Raw genomic sequence first — 6,476 nt, 5'->3', positions numbered from 1 at the left:
TCTAACAAGAGGAACTCCATTCTTAGTCTGATCTTTAAGTAAACAAAGCATAAAGGTAGAAATAGCTTTTTCAAAGGACAGGATTATACAGTGAAATATTTTTAATGTTCACTCATTGCTAATTCAGTAAAGAATTTCTGTAAAATGTTGGAGATGAACATTGGACATTGTTTGAAGCCTTAAACGCAAATTTTTATTTCCTTGGCACATAATAACATATGTTCAATAATGTCAGTTTATTTGTATATTATTTTAAAAATGACACAATATTGCAGCATTTTCATTAAACCTTTCTTACAGTCCTCGGTGTGCCGTTAAGTTGGACAGACATCACCTGTTACCCAAGAGCAGCACAGGTTCTTTGAAACTTTTGTGTTTATGTTGTAGTTTTCTACACAGTTGATGACAGATTGAGGAGTTGATCCACAGCTGCCTTTACATCTTAGCAGGAAACTTAGATGCGCATATGGGCCTCTGTTATGGCTAGTTCTACGTTGATGAAATTCAGAGCGACAATACTTTAAAGAAAACAAAGCATCTTGTGTCTGTAGTATGCCATCAAACTTGTGTAACCAGAAAATGTGGGAAATAAAGTTGACATTTACCACAGTGTATGTACGGCAACAATTTGCATTTATATCTTACTTAAAACTGTTTCATGTTTTAATTTCACTTCTGAATTGAAAGATCTGTCAATATGAAATGTTGACTCTTTCTTGCTGCAAATGCGTCAGTATTGTTGAGTATTTTTCTGGCTAATTTCAGGTTTCCATGATCTGCAGAATTTTGTTTCAGTGTTATTGTTCTCTCTGGTTTGGAATCCAAGCAAAGCTGCCTCTGCGATTTTTGTTTGTCCATTTCTGCAGACTTTCAGGAAGGGTGTTTGAGTAATTTTCAAGAAATGTGAACTGCATGTCAATTCCTCAAAGCCTTCATAATGGTGCTAGATGCAAAGAACAAAGTTGTAGTTCTCAAAGATACCATTTCTTATCAAAATGAGAATTAATCAAGGCATTAATTTAATGTAGAAGTTAAACTATGGAAGTTACTAACTTCCTTGTGATCACAAAATTATGGAGATGCAATGGCATAGAATGAAGTCATTCAGCCCATTACATGTAGTTGCTGTCTAAATACGCATTATGATTCAGTGGCATTCTCCTTTCTTTGCCCCATTGCACATTGTTTCTTTTTATAGAACCACCTAATGCCCTTTCGAATGCCTCAATTGACTCTATCTCTACCACACTTTCAGGCAATGCCTTCCACACCTGAACCACTTGTTTTGTGAAAATGTTTCTGCTCGCATTATATTTGTTTCTTTTACCAATCACTTTAAATCTTCATCTTCTCATTCTTGAGTCTTTTACAAGGAGAAACAGTTTCTCCTTATTTACTCAGTAAATTCTGATTGCATGACCACTTCCCTGTTCCTCAATAAGTAATCAGCACCAACCTGAACTTTTGGCAGTTCACCCTCCCCCAGAAAAAAATATTCCTGCGGTCTCTTCTGACAGTTTTGATGCTGGTACCAGGGAGGGAAGCTACCTTCATGTCTACAGACACTGAAGCCCAGATTTATAAGCAGGATCCCAGGACTCCTGCCCTACCTACCTGTTTCTCTTGGACTGCCTGATGGTCATCCATTTGCTTTCTATCACACACCTGAGCTGCAGTGTGACCATGTGTTTGAAGGTGAAATCCCTGTAGCTGCCAGCCTGGCAGATGTGCCACGGTGTCTCGAGCTGTTTTATGAGCTCTGAGATCCAGGGTTCAGTTTTCAGCAGCTGACAGCACCTCTCACATGTCATTTCACACCTGTTACAGTCTACATCTTCCACTCAACCAAATTGTGCAGCCATATCTAAATGTTACTTTCCTTCTGGTAATTTTATTCTGCTTTGGATTACTTATACCACTTTGTTACATTGGCCATGACTTTCTCTTATTCCTGGTGATTCTCAGTTAAGTCAAACTATAAGTACTTCAAAACACAAGGTGCTTTTCTAATTTCTGGCAATTGAAAGACAGCCCCTCATAACAGTTTCTTATCAAACAATTAACTTACTGAAAAACTGTAGAAGTAAAAAAATCTCCTGTACCCACATCATCAAATGTCCCACATAGCACACTTCACTTCTTGCAGGAAATCTTATTTATAGTATCTCTTTCTCCATTTGCACCAAGCTTTCAAACAAATTCCCAAATGTACATACTTGGTTTCTGTGTCACTGAAGTGAAGTGTCCCTCATACTGAGTGTGTGCCTTTACAATTTTTCAATTCCTTGCAACTCAACCTCTCCAACAGCTTAATAAAAATGTTTCAACCTAAATTTGACATCAAATACACCTTTGGTCCAGACTTTTGCAATCTACCAGCTCACATTTCTAAAATGGCTATATCTGCCCTCTTTCTTTTACAGCATCAAGAATAGCACAGCCCACTTCCACCTGCTTCCCAAAATCAACGAACGGGAAGACCCGGGCAGACCCAATGTTTCTGCCTGTTCCAGCCCACAGAACGTATCTCCTCCTACCTTAACTTGACTTCTTTCTCCCCTTGTCCAGCCCCTTCCCACTTACATCCGACTTTTTTCTGACACTTTACATCAGTTTAAGAATTTCCAGTTCACGCGATTCAGCCATCTCCTCTTCACAGTAGATGTGCTATCCCTCTACACGTCCATCCCCCACCAGGATGGTCTCAGGGCTCTTCACTTCTTCATGGAGAAAAGGCCGAAACCATCCCCACCCACCACCACCGTCCTCTGCCTGAGCAAGCTTGTCCTCACTTTGAACAACTTCTCCCTGAATCTTCTCACTTTCCTTAGGTCAGAGGGGTGGCCATTGGTACACGCATGGGTCTGGGTTATGCCTGTCTCTTTGTGGGTTATGTAGAACCTTCCTTGTTCCAATCCTATGCAGGCCCCCAGCCACAATCTTTTGCCAGTATATCGATGGCATCATCAGTACTGCTTACTTCTCTCACCTGGAATTGGAAAAGTTTATCAATTTTCAATATCCACTCAGCTGTCACTTTCACTTGGTCTATCTCTGACTTCTCCTTTCCCTTCCTCAATATCTCTGTTTCCATTTCTGGGCTATAGGCTGGCCACCAATATCCATGACAAACCTACCGACTCCCACTGTTACCTTGACTATTCATCCTCACACCCTGATTCCTGCAAAAAAGTCTATTCCACTCTCCCAGTTCCTCCATCTCTGTCTTATCTGTTCTGATGAGGTCAACTTCAACTAAGGGGCCTCCGAAATATCCACCTTCTTCCTCAACCGAGGATTCCCCAGCATAGTAGTTGACAGGGCTCTCAGCTGGGTCTGACTCATCTCACTTTCGCCCTCATCCACTGTTTTCCCTCCCACATCAGCAATAGGGACCCATGTCCCTACCCACCATCCCACCAGCATCCACATCCAGAGAACCATCAGCAGTCATTTCCACCACCTCCAGCAGAATGCCACCACCAGACACATATTACACTCCCCTCCCTTGTCCGCCTTCTGCAGGGACAGTTACCTCTGGGACACTCTGATCCACTCCTCCTCCATTCCCCACATCCCCTCACAGTCCCACGACACCTTCCCCTGCAACTGCAGAAGGTTTGACACCTGACCATTTACTTCTTCCCTCCTCGGCATCCAAGGACCCAAACACACCTTACAGGTGAAGCAGTGATTTACCTACACTTCACTCAAACTAGCCTACTGTATTCACAATGTGGTCTTCTCTACCTTTGGAAGATGAAACACAGACTGGAGAACCTGGTCACAGAACAGCTACATCTGTCTGCAAAAATGCCTCTGAGCTTCTGGTTGCTTGCCACTTCAACACACCACTGAGTTCCCTTGCCAACATCTCTGTTTCAGGCTTGCTATAGTGCTCCAGTGAAGCTCAGTGCAAGCTGGAATAACAGCACCTCATTTTCTGCATAGGGGCCCTGCAGCCTTCTGGACATAATATTGAGTTCAATAATTTTAGGGCTTGAGCACTTTCTCTGATGTCCTTACCCAAACCCCACATCCAGGCCCTGTCATCACATGGGCTGCCACTACGTACAGCCCATTGTTAGCCACTAACAGCCCCCATTAGCAGCTATTGATTCTCCTAGATTGATCTTTACCCATTCCTTTGTCCGTCCAACTGTTGTCCTCCACCTCTCTCCCCCCACCCTATCTTCAGCATATACACCAAATTTTGCCTAGCCACAATCAGTTCTGCAGAAGTGTCTCTGGACATGAAATATTAACTCTGATTTCTTTCCACAGAAGATGGCAAACCTGCTGAGTTCTTCCAGCAATTTCAGATTTCTAGCATCCGCTGTTCTTTTCTTTTATCAAGAATGGGAGGATTTGCCATATGTGCTGCTGCTCTCCCAAGCAAAGATTGTTTTTTTGGAGGAGCAGTAAAAGTAGCAGAGAAAATGCATTAATGGAGAATGTACAGGAAAGACAAAATCTTTCTGCTCCTATGATGCTGCTTGGCCTGCTGTGTTCATCCAGCCCTGCACCTTGTTGTCTCGGATTCTCCAGCATCTGCAGTTCCTACTATCTGTGATTAGAATAGTATCTTTAACTTTCCTGCATTTACTGTTCTTCCCATCCGACTGGTTCCTGAAGAATTCCAGCTTGTCCTGTTTTGGTGCCAAACCAACAATGATGGTGGCTGAAATAAGGATTTCATTATCTCCCTCCAAGCCCCCCAACTTCCCAGAAGACTTTACTCCTGTTATTTAGCAATCTCACAAGGAGCAGCTGCAGCAATATATTTGTACTGGTGTAGTAGGGGGCCAGATGCTTGTCCTTTGAATGAGACCTCTCGTTAATGTCCAAGCATCTCTCCAAGCAGACTGAGGCATGGCAGCATTTCATGCATTGTGCTTCACCTGCTTTGTGCTTCCACTTGAACTATCAACTGCTGAGTAAGTCATCAGTACCTTTGGTCATTACTCTTATTAATATTTGCCCTGGCTGACAGATAAGAACAGAAGTCTCAGGCATCCTGTTCATTCTGAGAGCTGCTCTGAGGAAGCTGGATCAATGTCAGGGCTCTTCATGTGTAAATAAAGGGTGACTTGGTGATGGCCTCTGTGGAGTTATTTCACTTTTTCTCCTGCAATTGTTAGCTGGGCAATCTGTAGAGGCTCACTTCTAGGCTTTTGCGTTTTTTTCACGCTCTGTACTCTCATCTGCTGCAACGGGGTCAAGAACAGACCTAATGTGGCATGTATTTATTCCATGGACACTGTGCTTTGGAGAAGGATGACCATCAGAGGAAGTCATGAAACTGGATAAGCATAAAAGTATGAGTGGTGGATGGATAGGTGGAAATGTATGGAACTATGCAGAGAGAACAGTAGGTGCATGAGCAAGGTAAGTAGTTGTGAGGAATGATGTGAAAAAGTGATCCAGAGGGTGTGGCGTGATGCATTTTGCTGGAGGTGAGTGAATGTGCAACTGTACTCACCTTTTCTGACCTGGTTAGGTCATTAATGTTTTTGCTATGTTGAGCCCAGGAACATGGCACAGTATTCCTGTTGGTGACCTTCATGGCAGCAGCAAGTGCCTTTCTCCCATTGATGGTGAAATGCATCTTCCTTTGGCTCCTCTCAGTTCCCTACAGAAAGTTAAGCAAGGTATCACTGAAACAGGGACACAAATCTTGAGCATTCAGTTACTTATTATCATATCTTGTGTTCTCTTGTTTCCAACTGCAAACTCCCCTAAATTTATCAGAGATAGTAGGAACTGCAGATGCTGGAGAATCCGAGACAACAAGGTGCAGGGCTGGATGAACACAGCAGGCCAAGCAGCATCATAGGAGCAGAGAGGCTGACGTTTCGGGCCTAGACCCTTCATCAGAAAAGGGGGAGGGGAAGGGGGTTTTGAAATAAGTAGGGAGAGAGTGGGAGGCGGATAGAAGAGGGATAGAGGAGAGGATAGGTGGAGAGGAAACAAACAGGTCGAAGAGGCGGGGATGGGGCCAGGAAAGGTGAGTGTAGGTAGGGAGTTAGGAAGGGGATAGGTCAGTCCAGGGAGGACGGACAGGTCAAGGGGGCGGGATGAGGTTGGTCGGTAGGAGATGGAGGTGCGGCTTGGGGTGGGAGGAGGGGATAGGTGGGAGGAAGGACAGGTTAGGGAGGCAGGGACGAGTTGGACTGGTTTTGGGATGCGGTGGGGGGAGGGGAGATTTTGAAACTTGTGAAATCCACATTGATACCATTGGGCTGCAGGGTTCCCAAGCGGAATATGAGTTGCTGTTCCTGCAACCTTCGGGTGGCATCGTTGTGGCACTGCAGAAGGCCCAGGATGGACATGTCGTCTGAGGAATGGGAGGGGGAGTTGAAATGGTTCGCGACTGGGAGGTGCAGTTGTTTGTTGCGAACCGAGCGTAAGTGTTCTGCAAAGCGGTCCCCGAGTCTCCGCTTGGTTTCCCCGATGTAGAGGAAGCCACACCGGGT

The sequence above is a fragment of the Rhincodon typus genome, chromosome 14 (assembly GCF_021869965.1).
Source record: "Rhincodon typus isolate 14 chromosome 14, sRhiTyp1.1, whole genome shotgun sequence".
NCBI lineage: Eukaryota > Metazoa > Chordata > Chondrichthyes > Orectolobiformes > Rhincodontidae > Rhincodon > Rhincodon typus.
Note: the sequence above shows the minus strand (reverse complement) of the source record.